The sequence below is a fragment of the Haliotis rufescens genome, unplaced genomic scaffold (genome assembly GCF_023055435.1).
Source record: "Haliotis rufescens isolate VD_foot unplaced genomic scaffold, xgHalRufe1.0.p SCAF_1, whole genome shotgun sequence".
Classification (NCBI taxonomy): Eukaryota; Metazoa; Mollusca; class Gastropoda; order Lepetellida; family Haliotidae; genus Haliotis; species Haliotis rufescens.
Genome location: NW_025963779.1, coordinates 61,977,640 through 61,995,147, shown reverse-complemented (window position 1 = coordinate 61,995,147; position 17,508 = coordinate 61,977,640).

Genomic DNA, 17,508 nt, shown 5'->3' with positions numbered 1-17,508 from the left:
TTTAAAACACTTTCTGGTTCATTCCATTTAGCGATGTTTCGATGTAGATTCTTACACTGCTATCTTATTAGTGATTGAGTGAGTATGGTTTTACGCCGCTTTTAGCAATATTCCAGCAATATCACGGCGGGTCTTCGGCGTGACGAGCGAACGCTTTAACCACTGGGCCCCGTTACTTTATTATAAGGGACTACAACCAAGTGATGAGAGGTAAATATACATGGTGTGTTGTGATAAGCAGCAATTTAACATTTATAACACAAAGGTAATGGATAACAAGTAGCTCACAGATAACTGAATAAAGTCATAGGTAGAGTAAGAGGTGAGGGGATATGGTGTTTGACGTCGCGTTCAGGATGATTGCACTAATATAGTGACGTGCATGCACGTGTGTGTTTGTGTGAGTGTTGCTGATTGTACTCGTCCGAACTTATGCCGATTTTATAGTGCTAACCTTCTGAGAGACCATTCAACAGTTTAGCATGAATGCCCCACTCAGACAAAGTGTACTGCGAGCCGACCAGTACTTGTTTTAGCCCCTTAATACCGAGCACAAGGCAGGGTAACAACAAATACTATCTTTTAACGTCTTTTTGTATGAAGCAACCGGGGATCGAATCCCCGACCTTCCGCACTCCGGGCAGACGCTCTATCCACTGGACCATGAAGGCGTTCTCAAAACGATAACGGTCATCTGCACAACAAGCACGGGTTGTGTGGACCTTTCCATTCTCGGAGGACACGCAGTGGTATGGAGATTTGCTTCGCAGGACAAGCAGATGAGCTTGGGACCTGTCCTGCATCAGGAATACATTAGGGTACTGGGTACTTCCTCTCAAAGTGAGAACAGCAGCGAACTAGGTGTCAAGGCATTGAGACCTTGTGAACGTTTTGTAGTAATGGTTCTACTCACGACCATGTTCCTGGCGAAGTGGGCGACCAGTGTGCTGAGAATGGCACCCAAAACCCCCAGTCTAGACAGACCTGTCACAACGCTGGCATACTTGGGGGTTAGGTCAAGAGGATTAACCTGATAACCTGAGAAAAAACAACATTTTGAATAAAATACCTTTATATTGGATAGTGTATATTTGTGCAACAATACCTGCAGTTTAATTAGTGTAATACTTATGCGTTTCCAAACCTAGCTCAATCGTATAACACAAATTGCTTATTATTTCTTTCCCACTGCAGTGCCTCCTCCAACATACATGACTTGAATTTCGGACATGACATTTGTAGACGCAGGTATAGGTCCCAAATATATTATCGATAGGTATAGCAGATCATTGCTGTAACGGAGTCTAACAACACCAAGGTATTTACGTGGATGTTTTACCTGAGATTGCAAAGCCACTGAAGCCGACCCCCACACAGAGCAGAACGAAAGCCTTTTTCCAGTCGTCCATGAACGCGATGGCCATCACACAGGTTGCCTCCACACCGAACCCTGCAACAGGACCCTTCATGTGACCACACAGGCGACAGGGGTAATTACCATACCGAACCCTCCAACAGGACCCTTCATGTGACCACACAGGGGACAAGGGTAATTACCACACCGAACCCTGCAACAGGACCCTTCATGTGACCACACAGGGGATAAGGGTAATTACCACACCGAACTCTGCAACAGGACCCTTCATGTGACCACACAGGCGACAGGGGTAATTACCACACCGAACTCTGCAACAGGACCCTTCATGTGACCACACAGGGGACAAGGGTAATTACCACACCGAACCCTGCAACAGGACCTTTCATGCGACCACAGAGGCGACAAGGGTAATTACCACACCGAACCCTGCAACAGGACCCTTCATGTGACCACACAGGCGACAGGGGTAATTACCACACCGAACCCTGCAACAGGACCCTTCATATGACCAAACAGGGGACAGGGATAATTACCACACCGAACCCTGCAACAGGACCCTTAATGTGACCACACAGGGGACAGGGCTAATTACCACACCGAACCTGACTTACAAAAATACACAATAAACAATAGATGTTGTGGCAATCATTATATAAAGCAACATAATATTCAAATAGCTCTAGACAGCGTATACGGAGGACTGAAATGCTTTCATGATTTTATTTGGCAAAAATTAATTACCAAACTGAAGACAAGGGTAATTATCACACCGAACCCGGCAACAGACCCTTCATATGTTCACACAGTGGTATGTATCGTTTAGTGAGGTAAGTATGGTGGTATGTATCGTTTAGTGAGGTAAGTATGGTGGTATGTATCGTTTAGTGGGGTAAGTATGGTGGTATGTATCGTTTAGTGAGGTAAGCATGGTGGTACATGTATGTATCGTTTAGTGAGGTACGTATGGTGGTATGTATCGTTTAGTGAGGTAAGTATGGTGGTATGTATCGTTTAGTGAGGTAAGCATGGTGGTATGTATCGTTTAGTGAGGAACGTATGGTGGTATGTATCGTTTGGTGGGGTAAGTATGGTGGTATGTATCGTTTAGTGGGGTAAGTATGGTGGTATGTATCGTTTAGTGAGGTAAGTATGGTGGTATGTATCGTTTAGTGAGGTAAGCATGGTGGTATGTATCGTTTAGTGAGGTAAGTATAGTGGTATGTATCGTTTAGTGAGATAAGTATGGTGGTATGTATCGTTTAGTGAGGTAAGTATGGTGGTATGTATCGTTTAGTGAGGTTAGTATAGTGGTATGTATCGTTTAGTGAGATAAGTATGGTGGTATGTATCGTTTAGTGAGGTAAGTATGGTGGTATGTATCGTTTAGTGAGGTACGTATGGTGGTATGTATCGTTTAGTGAGGTGCGTATGGTGGTATGTATCGTTAAGTGAGGTACGTATGGTGGTATGTATCGTTTAGTGAGGAAAGTATGGTGGTATGTATCGTTTAGTGAGGTGAGTATGGTGGTATGTATCGTTTAGTGAGATGAGTATGGTGGTATGTATCGTTTAGTGAGATGAGTATGGTGGTATGTATCGTTTAGTGAGGTACGTATGGTGGTATGTATCGTTTAGTGAGGTAGAGACAGCAGAATAGGATGTACAAGGCCTTACATTCAACACTACCATTCGCGGTCTACAACATAGATGTGTGTGATGTTGGGACATCAGTGACCTACCAAGTGATTCAGAGAGCTTCCTGGCTGTCGTCGTGGAACATATGTCTCGGCTGATCATGTTGTCGACTACAAAACCGCCAATTATCACCACAATCGCCATCAAGATGTGGGGTACAGCTGATAGAAATCCAATCTGCAACATATGTCCAGATCAGGTCATGCAAGTAAAAGACGCAGCAGTAAAAGTGTGGGGAACTAGTAGCCTACAAGTGTAATGTTCCGAGCCTACCTATAATGGACTGGATTCATAGAGTTGGCTGTTACTTATTTTGTAACATAATCCCCTACGAGGTCCAACGATAGTAGAATGCCTTGATGAAACTGGAGTAAAAGACATCCTTCTAATGGTGTAAAACATTTCTCCACAGCAGAAATGACGCCGTCATCATTTGCAAAATGCTTGTCAGAAAGTTTCAAATTTCTTCAAGTTTGGGAAGATGTGGAACTCAGGGCTAGCGATTTTTAAATGAATTCAAAGCCACAATCATATACTGCAGACTTGGCAAAAACAGACATGTGCACAGGTGCATTTTCATCCCGGTGGAACAACGCGCCTTTAGTGAATTTTCCACTAGGTTTAGCCTTGATATTTTATGTAGTTGCCTAAACGGATTAGCATACTATAGACCATCACTGGTCTGACCTTTCGGGATGCAGTCCACCACTAGGATTCTTTTGGACTCCAAGAAAACCGAAGCCATCACCATGCCAGCTGATGGAACAGACTTTGCATTTTTCGGAAGGAGAAGACGTTAGATGTTTCTACTGCTTTGACTGCTCTTTAGTCTTTGGATGATAATGATGAACCCGAGCCTCATCCATGAGCCTCGCTCAATAAAATTCGCTGGATATTCGAAACGACGTAAATTCACAGGGGAGATGATGAACCAAGAGCGTTTCTGATCAGTACATCAGAAGCCTTTGAACCCAGCGTGATGAAACCTTTCAATTCTCTCACGAAAATGCTTACTGTATTTGCTATGCACCGTGGCCGTCGATCATCCATAATCATATCATGCGTATTTTATCAACATTTCCTTATTGGTGGCAGTTGAAGGTCTTTCTGATTTTGAATCATCTTCAAGGCTGTCTCTTCACCTACTGAACTCGGGCTCACCCTGTTTACTTCAGCTGTGGTCATACTTACCTCAGCTGTGGTCATGTGGAACACCTCTCTGAAGTACTGGGGTTGCTGTGTTATCATCATGGAGACGATCCAATTACGACAGAAGGTGCCGACAACGATGGCGTACACCGGAAGTGACGTTAGAATACCTCTCCATGGAATAATCTCCGTCTACAAAAATTGATAGGATATACATCTAAAAAGCACATTTAAGGTGTTTTGGTAGGTGGCCAACATAAGGGAGTTCATAGTATATGCATACGTTTAGGGCTAGTTAACGTCTGTTCCCCTACCTTAACATCATGGCGGTTAATAACGGTGATGTCAGTGTTGAACAATCTTTTCTCCGTCTCCCCCAGGCTGGGATGATGCCTGGGGTTGTCATGGACACAGACCATCCAGAGCAGTGACCACACCACACCACATCCACCTGCAGTCAGGACAACATCTTTAAAAAGCAGTTGATATGATGGAATAGGTAGGAACAACTTTGAACAGAATTTTACAATTACCAAGAAAAAGGTGTGCTCGTACCGTAGATGTAGATGATGATGTTCCAGCTGACGTAGCAAGCACAGGCGCCCGTTGTGATGAGGGCGATGGCGGGGCTGATGTATGTACCTGTATTGTGAAATTTGCCAGCACATCTTTGATTACACAATTATAGCACCATCCGGTATATATACACCTTGAAATTATTTAGGCACCACCCATATTTTCATGATTGCGAATGAGTCAATTTACTTGCGGTCTAGTGCACAATGCGTCCGAGATAACAGATCACAATGATGTTAATTGTTCACCAGAGCCATCTATTATGAAGGAAACAAGAGTTTGAATTGGAATATTGATATTTACTCTGACTAGTTCACTCAAAACAAAGAGAAAACGGTTATGGCGCAATAATATACAGAACTGCTTCAAACCAGTCTGTATCAGCGGATCTGGACTTCTTGCTTGCCAAAGAAGTGACTAGTTGACATTCTGAAGTTAGCATTCGACAACTGCACGTGGTTTGTGATGTCTTGCATTATCATCCATGGTGAAGGTCTCGCGCCCAACGCATGAGTTTCAAAAAGGGGGATGTCTGCCGTCCACAGGATATCAAGTCAAGTTTAGACTTCCCCATACCATTACCGATCCCCACCAAATGGATGGGTCTGTAGAATGCTTGCCTCCAGACATCTTGAAATTACAGTCTGGTGACGTCTAAGTTGACGTCCAATTTCTCCACAAGACATTCCCGCATTTTTCATTCCAATAATCTTCCATCTTAGTGCTTCAGACAAATTTACGACGCGCCGTGATAATGCTTTGTAATAAATATGCATCCTTTTTTGAGAAATGTGTACCTGCAATGTTCACGACCAATATGTGTTTCAGACGTTTCATGGGTATTGTACTTCACGTGCAGTGTGCAACACAAAGCACGTTGACAGTGGTATTGGGACTGGTATGCTGTTTGGACACGGCTGTACGCTTTAATGTATGGATACAAATAAATCATTTTCAAAACGTATCATTGTCTGCCCTTTTAATTTTGGTGGTGCTTAATTAATTTCCAGGTGTTTGTATACAAACACACAATTGTCACACAATTCGACCATCTTCTGGCATACGCTGTTGTGACACAATTGGAACTCCCAGCAGCATGACATGTGCTGTCATTACCCAATTAAGGGGCGGTCGGGTAGCCTTGTTGTTAAAGCGTTTGCTCGTCACGCCGATGACCCGGGTGCGATTCCCGACATGGGTACAATGTGTGAAGCCCATTTCTGGTGTCCCCCGCCGTGATGTTGCTAGGATATTGCTAAAAGCTGCGAAAGACCAAACTCACTCATTACTCAATTACACCACCTACCAGCATATGCTATGGTTATCATCCGGCTCCTCTCCGTTTTGGGGGCCCAGGCAGATATGACGCCATTCAGAGCTGGCACCGAGCAGCCCTGAAACACAGTCACATGTAGATATTGCTATGTAGTCATAATCAAAAGTGATCAGGAAGGTGATGTAAAGTGGGCTCTGTTATTTCATAGAGCTGGCTTTTACTCAGGTTTTAAAAATGTATTTCTTATCCTGGCGACTGTGCGCAACGGTAGATCGTGTCAATGGCGACTTGTGTCAGGCTATTATTCGCATATTGGAGCTAGTTAATTGCTGGGAATTTGCTTGGGCATCTGCCCCTCAACGCTTTTTCTAGATCGAAGCTTCTTAGAACCAACGGTATGTCTTTATACAGAGAGATGTCAGTGTAAAGGGTGACGACAACCTACCTAGGCTAGGCCCTGGAGGACCCTGATGACATACACAGCTGTGTGACGACAACCTACCTAGGCTAGGCCCTGGAGGACCCTGATGACATACACAGCTGTGTGACGACAACCTACCTCGGCTAGGCCCTGGAGGACCCTGATGACATACACAGCTATGTGACGACAACCTACCTCGGCTAGACCCTGGAGGACCCTGATGACATACACAGCTGTGTGACGACAACCTACCTCGGCTAGACCCTGGAGGACCCTGATGACATATACAGCTGTGTGACGACAACCTACCTCAGCTAGGCCCTGGAGGACCCTGATGACATACACAGCTGTGTGACGACAACCTACCTCGGCTAGGCCCTGGAGGACCCTGATGACATACACAGCCGTGTGACGACAACCTACCTCGGCTAGGCCCTGGAGGACCCTGATGACATACACAGCCGTGTGACGACAACCTACCTCGGCTAGGCCCTGGAGGACCCTGATGACATACACAGCTGTGTGACGACAACCTACCTCGGCTAGGCCCTGGAGGACCCTGATGACATACACAGCCGTGTGACGACAACCTACCTCGGCTAGGCCCTGGAGGACCCTGATGACATACACAGCTGTGTGACGACAACCTACCTCGGCTAGGCCCTGGAGGACCCTGATGACATACACAGCTGGGAGGTTGTACTGGATGGCCGTGGGAAGCACCAGGAACAGCACACTGCTCACCGCAATACTCAGTCCACACACCCTGGAAGAGATTTAAGTATAACTGATGCCCTTGGGTAGTTCTAACGTCGTATTTTTATTATTGAAATAACAAAACGTAAATCACACACCGACATATATCGCGCATCTACGTCATACATCACACACCGACATATATCGCGAATCAGTGTCATACATACACATACCGACTATATTCCTTCTCTACGTCATACATTACACACTTGCATATATCGCGCATCTATGTCATACATACACATACCGACTATATCCCTTCTCTACGTCATATATTACACACTTGCATATATCGCGCATCTATGTCATACATACACATACCGACATATATCCCTTCTCTACGTCATACATTTCACACCGACATATATCGCGCATCTATGGCATACATACACATATCGACTATATCCCTTCTCTACGTCATATATTACACACTTGCATATATCGCGCATCTATGTCATACATACACATACCGACTATGTCCTTTGTCTACGTCATACATGACACACCTGCATATATCCATCATTTACGTCATACATCACACACCTGCATACACTATATACACTGTCACGGAGATTTAACTATAACGGATAACTCTTTACTATCTGCAGAACACACCAACAATCTTATGCGTTGTAGTGTATATCTCTCATCAACGTCAAACATCAAGCACCGACACAAATCCCTCACCTAGGTGAAAAAAGTGCCTCTGGTGAAGGAAACAACTTCACATTTTAATTAAGAATTATCTTGTATACCGCCTGGTATCTGAATGAGCAGTCTACCACTGTTGAAGGATGCAACTTACCACTTAGAGGAGTATTTGGTAGCCAGAATACCGCCTGGTATCTGAGTGACGAGACCGCCATTGTCAAAGGATACAACTTACCATTTAGAGGAGTATTTGGTAGCCAGAATACCGCCTGGTATCTGAGTGACTAGATCTGCATTGTTGAAGGATGCAACTTACCACTTAGAGGAGTATTTGGTAGCCAGAATACCGCCTGGTATCTGAGTGACGAGACCACCACTGTTGAAGGATGCAACTTACCACTTAGAGGAGTATTTGGTAGCCAGAATACCGCCTGGTATCTGAGTGACGAGACCACTACTGTTGAAGGATGCAACTTACCACTTAGAGGAGTATTTGGTAGCCAGAATACCGCATGTTATCTGAGTGACGAGACCACCACTGTTGAAGGATGCAACTTACCACTTAGAGGAGTATTTGGTAGCCAGAATACCGCCTGGTATCTGAGTGACGAGACCACCACTGTTGAAGGATGCAACTTACCACTTAGAGGAGTATTTGGTAGCCAGAATACCGCCTGGTATCTGAGTGACGAGACCACCACTGTTGAAGGATGCAACTTACCACTTAGAGGAGTATTTGGTAGCCAGAATACCGCCTGGTATCTGAGTGACGAGACCACCACTGTTGAAGGATGCAACTTACCACTTAGGGGAGTATTTGGTAGCCAGAATACCGCCTGGTATCTGAGTGACGAGACCACCACAGTAGAATGCAGTGTGCAACAGGAACACACGACTTGGATCTATGTTCAGCTGCAGGTCTCGAGAGGTGCCTGTTGTTGTGCACTGTCACGGAGATTAAATAAATATAGAATACTAAACGAGCTCCTGTGTAATACCAATTTTATGAAACGAGTGAATAGTTGTGGTATCTGACGAGCGAAAGCGAGTCAGATACCACAACTTTTCACGAGTTTCATAAAATTGGTTTTACACGGAAGCGAGTTTAGTATTTTATTTATTACTTGCCATTTATAACGTTTTTAGAATTATACTGTTGAGTGTGAATAGGCTGACACCTACACGATCCACGGCATAATCCAATTGAGTTTAACACAATAATACTTCACACACGTCAAAAGTTGAAACGTATGAATTTAATACCATACAACGGCACACCTTTAGAATTCAGGCGTCCGTTCTACAAAATTATCGTAGCGTTAAGGTTATCGCAACTCACATACTTTAACTTAGACCAACGACTGTCGTTGCGCTACCGTACGATCGCCTTGTGGAACGGGGCCTTGCACCTCAAAGTTTACAATCACGTCACAATACCCGATGACGTTATTTGTGGAATTTTGTTGCAAGATCCTTCGGCGAAACAATGCCATGTGACGTCAGCCTAGCAACACGGTTGCTGGGGTCATCGAGTGTGCATGAGCTCCTCTCAGTGATCTATCATCTCCACACGCAATGTCGTTGAATAAGCCAAGGGATGTTGAGAGCTTTCAATATTTGTTCTAGAAACGTGTTCCGAGAGTACATAAGCACGCGTTTTGGTATTACACAATGTGTAATACAGCTGTATGTTTATTAAATGGGTGATCTCTTCACGGGCAAGTAATAAATATTTGCATGAGTCATTTAACATAGACAAAATGTAAATTAATATATATTTGAATTACCAGATAATACATACTTCCAATACCGAACAGTACAGAGAGAACACACGTGGGCAGGGCAGCGCAGATTATGACATACCATCAGGAGATGGGCGAGGTTTGCTACGATGCCGAGATCCATCCAACCACCTTAATACTTATTACCGGGGTCAAACACACGCCTCTTGGTTGTAAGGGATTAAACAGAATTAGCGTAGTGATGGGAGACTAGCCAAACTTGTGAACAATTGAACGTGCCCTAAAAGTAAATACATGTGTTTTCATTTGATCAGAAACGTTTAGTTCTATTTTATTCTTTTACACACTAGTATTCAGAGGGGACTCGGATGGCCCGGTCGTTTAAGACACCGCAATTCGCTATGAAGCGTTACCTCCCTTTGATCTATGATCGTGGGTTCGAATCCCATTTCTCCCCCCGATTTTGTTTCAAGGTTTGTCAGCATCATACCAGTATTGTGGGTTTCATCAAGGTGGCAAACGTTTTAAACCTGCACCAATTCGCTCTTTCCCACCACATTCAGCTGACACTCCGAGATTTAATGATAATTCTGTTTAAAGCGACGTAAAAGCCAACTCACTTAGTCGAGCAATCACTCACTCGTTTTCAGAACCCCCGTTCCAAATCATACACTCGTCAATGTTTAACAGTATTCGTAGGTTTAGTTGAAAGAATACAAATCGCAGCCCTTCTGAACACTTACATTGCGAAACAAGGAATCATCGTCACGTTCTGCTGATGTGTGATTGGTCACGTGAACCATGACTAAAGCAAAACACGTGCGGAAACCAATGGAAACAAGAAGCCCGATAAACCCCAGGAACACCACCAAGTAGCGTTTGGGGCAGTCAACGCAGCAGGCCATCGCCATCTCTTGACCTGGAAAAACACTCACATTATGTAAGGACATCATGTCATACAATACAAGAGAACCGATGAGGAAAACACAACGTGAAAATGTGAACATTACTGTGTTAGTCGATATTACGTCCCCACTGTGTAATAGACAACTGGCCCTGCTGTGTTATACTGAAGTCATGGACAACTGACCCTGCTGTGTTATACTGAAGTCATGGACAACTGGCCTTGCTGTGTTATACTGAAGTCATGGGCAACTGACCTTGCTGTGTTATACTGATGTCATGGACAACTGACCCTGCTGTGTTATACTGAAGTCATGGACAACTGACCCTGCTGTGTTATACTGAAGTCATGGACAACTGGCCTTGCTGTGTTATACTGAAGTCATGGACAACTGGCCTTGCTGTGTTATACTGAAGTCATGGGCAACTGACCTTGCTGTGTTATACTGAAGTCAAGGACAGCTGACCCTGCTGTGTTATACTGGAGTCATGGACAACTGACCCAAAACCTCATTTACTTCGAGGCCTTAAATTCAGTTTGTGATCATGCTGCAAATCAATTTATTTTCAGCGTTTTTCATTCAAATCAGGTATGATGTGCATTGCCAATAAATAAAAGAATTTTATATGCCTGGGAATGGTTCAAATTGTCAATTTTGAAACTGTAATTTTACTGGAGAAGTGATTACGAATTTATTAAGTCGAACATACCTTCGGACGTTTTAGTCGGCTTGTTTTAGCACTGCAAAAGATACATCGACAACCTCTGGTTTGAACAAGCAGGCTTCGTTAAGATGAAATAGGTAGACACTATATCGAGTCTGACAAGCATCCTCCCGCACTGGTTGAGCACTAGAGCATAACAAGCCGTTGAACCTTTGAAAAATGTCGTGGTTAGCAATACGCGAGGCATTCCTGAGTGACATGTGAAGGAGACTATTCAGAAACATTATGCATTTGAAAAGGTGAACGACTAACCTTGCATAACCGCATAATCATCAGTATCGTGTCACAGGATTTTTTTCTGTTCTATGACTTGATTTGTTCACAGGCCGCCGGCGTAGGACAGGAAAACAACTGTGCGGCGTCAGGCAATAAATAAACATTAACTTTGTTATACACAGCGTGTGAGTGGCGGTGATGCAGGCAGGGCAGGACATGCTTACCCTTTTCGAGAACACCTGGTTTCTTCATCGATTTTTATTGATCCTTTCATACGATTTTCACGGCTATTTTACGCCTACTGGAATCTGTATCGGCAGATATTCGGGACTGGTTATTCGCTTGCGTTGACGTTTTATATTCAATTGGTCTGCAGCAACTGTGTATATCTTGTGGGATGTCGTTCAGTGGAATGATTGCCAAGACCTTAATATTCATTTGTCTTTGTGTTGCGTGTTTCCATGGCAGCATGATCAGTTTCTTTTATGGCATATGTATCTCATAGCCGTGCAGTCTTTAGTTCAGGGCCGCCTCCGTGATCTAGTGGTAGAGCGTCCGCACGGAGAGCGGAAGGTCCGGGTTCGATCCCCGGCCGCGTCATACCAAAAGACGTTAAAAGATGGTACTTGTTGTTACCCTGTCTGGCGCTTGGAATTAAGGGACTACAACAAGGACTGGTCGGCTCGGAGTCAGTATACTGTGTCTGAGTGGGGTATTCATGTTAAACTGCGGCATGGTATCTCAGTGAGCTAGCACTATAAATCGGCATCAGTCCGAACTAGTACAAGCAGCCACACAAACACACACACGTACATGCACGGCGCTATATAAGTGCATAATCTTGGACAAGACGTTAAACCCCTTTTCACCTCACCTCACCTCCAATGCTTCACTGACTTGAACATTATAGTGTATATATGGTATCTCAGTTGGCTAGCACGTAGCTATATAACTACAATAATATTGGACGCGACGTTAAACCCCATTTCACATCACATCTTTAGTTCAGTCCCCCGATATCAGTACATTATCTTCATGTGTGCATTAGGACCGTGCTATCATATTTGCATGTCAGTGACTGATTTCACACCATGAAAAACGATGTTTCACTAACCAAGTCTAGTTGTTCTTTTTCTGGAAATTGTGGACACAGTGTTGCAATACGTTTTCAAAGGCACGAGTTAATTTCATTTTCATAACGAGGCACAAAGCTGGAGGCACAGCTAAGATGTATGTTGAAACATGGGCAAGATTTATTTCTTTTCAGTACATCTTATCTCTCCTTGCACCCAAATCCAGTAGTCGTAAGAGTAAATAATACTGGGCTGTTGCAAGATCGATTAATAAAAGCAAACAATATTCTCAGTTGTAGCTCTGCAGATTTAGACAGATCCTAGAGCTGACAATTGGTTGATCATGAGTATGGACTGATTGAGCTTAGAAGTGGATAGTGTGTCTTGGATAGTCCTGCTGGTACGCTGCTGTGGAGATATTTTGTTGCGTCCTGAAAAGAATACTAACACAGGAATATTGTCACATGCTCAGACAATGCCTCCATATGACAAAAATAATACCACGCATGCATTCACAATTTAGGAGAATTGCATTAAACTTTTAGACTTTTCTTCATAATGAGTGAGTGAGTGAGTGAGTGAGTTGGGTTTAACGCCGCTTTTAACAGTATTCCAGTTATATCACGGCGTGTCAGCTTAATGTGGGAGGAAAGCCCGAAGTGATGCAGGTCTCAGACGTTTACCACTTCGGTGAAACCCACGAGCACGGGTAAGGTGCTGACAAACCTAGAAACATAATTGGGGTGAACCGGGATTCGAACCCACAATCATAGGTTTCTGGCGTGCCCAAGGGCCGCAACTCTGCACAGCGAATCGCTGCGCCTTAGACGACTGGGCCACCCGTGCCCCCTACATAATGATGAGTTTAATATTTGTTAATCATATATCTAGCATTATTTAAATTGAAAGTTCCTTGGAACCTTCGTATCGATAAAGACTTGATGTGACGCAGTTGAAGAATCTGAGATCAGCAGATTGAATATTGTGTTACCTGATACATAGTTTTCTGTACACATGTCGTGTTGAGCGAATGGAGGTGGAGCAAGCAGGACTTGCAGATCAAGTGACCCGCTGTGCTGCAAGTGAAGGCACGGGAAGGGTCCGTGCAGATAGTTAACGTTAGGAGTAGAAGAGACGATAACCATAGTGTCCAAGCGCATACGTTTTTGCCCTTGGATGGTAGCTGGGGGTGATGACGGAAGACAAGCCTCAAGGGGGAAGTTAAGTCGACAGCAGCCATGTGTATGGTTGATAAGTTCAAATAAGTTGAAATGGTACAGGTTGATAGTAACATGACAAAGCGCACATCGGGACCGACTGCCTAATGTTCCCGGGTGCGGAGATCCGCTCACTTGCACAATCCAAGAAGTCGGACGGCGATTCTTTATCGTCGACGTAGGAGTAGACGGGAATAGAATACACATAGCTAGAGGTAGGAGTAGACGGGACTAGAATACGCATAGCTAGAGGTAGGAGTAGACGGGACTAGAATACACATAGCTAGAGGTAGGAGTAGACAGGACTAGAATACACATAACTAGAGGTAGGAGTAGACGGGACTAGAATACACATAGCTAGAGGTAGGAGTAGACGGGACTAGAATACACATAGCTAGAGGTAGGAGTAGACAGGACTAGAATACACATAGCTAGAGGTAGGAGTAGACAGGACTAGAATACACATAACTAGAGGTAGGAGTAGACGGGACTAGAATACACATAGCTAGAGGTAAGAGAAGACGGGACTAGAATGCACATAGATAGAGGTAAGAGTAGACGGGACTAGAATACACATAGCTAGAGGTAAGAGTAGACGGGACTAGAATACACAAAACTAGAGGTAGGAGTTGATGGGGCGAGAATATATATAACTCGGGGTAGGAAACGGGACTCACACACAGCTAAAGGTAGGAGTAGAAGCGACTAGAACAAAGCTAGAAGTAGGAAAAACTATAGAACACACATAGCTAGAGGAAGGAGTAGACGGGACTAGACCTACATTGCTGGAATTAGCAGACGAGACTAGAACGCACTTAAAGGTAGGAGTAAACACGTTTAAAACACAGATGGAGAAAGTCAAAGACTAGAACACACATAAAAGTTTTACGAACTGTATATTCTGCAACCACGGATGGCTGTTCTATAAGTGGCGTTATTGTGTTTCAATAAAGGTATGTAATTCAGGCATGTAACGTGTTTCAGCACTCATGTTTGTAATGTATTTCAGCACAAGTATTTCACTGAGGTTTTAGTGAAAAGGGGTTTAACGGCGCCTTATATAGCAACACGCATATGACACGCAAATTCGAGAAGCCTTCCATATTTGTAAGGAAGATTTATAACATAAGGTTATCTACATGTCAACAACTTGCCCTAGTTTTATCGAATGACGATATGATTTTTTTCTATAACCAAAACCTGTTGCAAAATCTTAGAGCATAGGCGCCATTAAATGGACATACCATTTTTTATTATTGGATATATATCTAAACATGACATAATTGATCGTCTCGTGATTGGTCGCGATTAAGATTTGCTGGATTGTGTATGATATACATGTAGTTATGTTCTATGTAATTGCAATTGAGATCAAATGAAATAATATGTCTGTTTTTCATATAGCTAGCCCCCTGGGATACCAACTCGAATGTTACCATGGAAAACCCCATTCAAACACAGTATCCTCAAAGCAGACCAGTACTTGTTTCATCCCCTCGATACTGGCCACCAGGCAGGGTAACAACAAGTACAATGTTTTGACGCTATTCCGCTCTCTGGGCAGACGCTCTATCCACTAGACCACGGAGGCGGTCAGGCGAAAAAAAGGCTCTCCAGCACTTCATCACTCTCATTTCTAGCAATAATGATGAAATTATTAAAATTACAATTTTTATTCACTATTTTTTAAATGTAAATTTATGTTAAATAATATCCGACCTTGTTCTAAAATGTGAATATTTATACAATACAGCTGTCGCACCTGTGCCATTTATATTCATGTAAAGTCTATGTTATTATGAAAATGTGAACTGGAAATACAGATTGAGTGATCAGGAAATATATCAGTTGTGTACCTACTTTCTACTATAAACAACAGGAAATTTAAAAAAAACATGTTATCTCGATACATGCCTAGGGCATTCCTCCCTTAAACTCACATAGTTTGTGTCCTTCCCGTCATGATTTATTGTTAACTTCCTTCACATATGTGCCGCATAATCATTGTCTGTAATAAAATACACATTACAGGATTGTTTTTACATATCAGACAATGCATACTATACGTAACATGTTAAATAAATTATTACTTGAAAACTTTTGATGATTTGCTTTTTCAGAATTATTTGTGTGTGAAAATAGTGAGGAATGTGAAATCTTAATGGGTATACTTTCTGTCCCACACAAATCCGATTTAGACAAATTCCTCTGCTAAACCTGACGGTAGAACCGACGGTCTGTCTTTATACATTGAGATATCAGTGTCAAGTGTGACGACAACCTACATCGGTAGACCCTGGAGGACCCTGATGACATACACAGCTGTGTGACGAAAACCTACCTCGGCATGACCCTGGAGGATCCTGATGACATACACAGCTGTGTGACGACAACCTACCTCGGCTAGGCCCTGGAGGACCCTAATGACATACACAGCTGTGTGACGACAACCTACATCGGTAGACCCTGGAGGACCCTGATGACATACACAGCTGTGTGACGACAACCTACCTCGGCTAGGCCCTGGAGGACCCTAATGACATACACAGCTGTGTGACGACAACCTACCTCGGCTAGACCCTGGAGGACCTTGATGACATACACAGCTGTGTGACGACAACCTACCTCGGCTAGGCCCTGGAGGCCCCTGATGACATACACAGCTGTGTGACGACAACCTACATCGGCTAGACCCTGGAGGACCTTCACGACATGCACAGCTGTGTGACGACAACCTACCTCGGCTAGACCCTGGAGGACCCTAATGACATACACAGCTGTGTGACGACAACCTACATCGGCTAGACCCTGGAGGACCCGGGCGACATACACAGCTGTGTGACGACAACCTACATCGGCTAGACCCTGGAGGACCTTGATGACATACACAGCTGTGTGACGACAACCTACCTCGGCTAGGCCCTGGAGGCCCCTGATGACATACACAGCTGTGTGACGACAACCTACCTCGGCTAGGCCCTGGAGGCCCCTGATGACATACACAGCTGTGTGACGACAACCTACCTCGGCTAGGCCCTGGAGGCCCCTGATGACATACACAGATGTGTGATGACAACCTACCTCGGCTAGGCCCTGGAGGCCCCTGATGACATACACAGCTGTGTGACGACAACCTACATCGGCTAGACCCTGGAGGACCTTGATGACATACACAGCTGTGTGACGACAACCTACCTCGGCTAGGCCCTGGAGGCCCCTGATGACATACACAGCTATGTGACGACAACCTACATCGGCTAGACCCTGGAGGACCCTGATGACATACACAGCCGTGTGACGACAACCTACATCGGCTAGACCCTGGAGGACCCGGGCGACATACACAGCTGCGTGACGACAACCTACCTCGGCTAGACCCTGGAGGACCCTGATGACATACACAGCTGTGTGACGACAACCTAACTCGGCTAGACCCCCGAGGACCCTGATGACATACACAGCTGTGTGACGACAACCTACATCGGCTAGACCCTCGAGGACACTGATGACATACACATCTGTGTGACGACAACCTACCTCGGCTAGGCCCTGGAGGACCCTGATGACATACACATCTGTGTGACAACAACCTTCATCGGCTAGACCCTGGAGGACCCTGATGACATACACAGCTGTGTGACGACAACCTACATCGGCTAGACCCTGGAGGACCCTGATGACATACACAGCTGTGTGACGACAACCTACATCGGCTAGACCCTGGAGGAC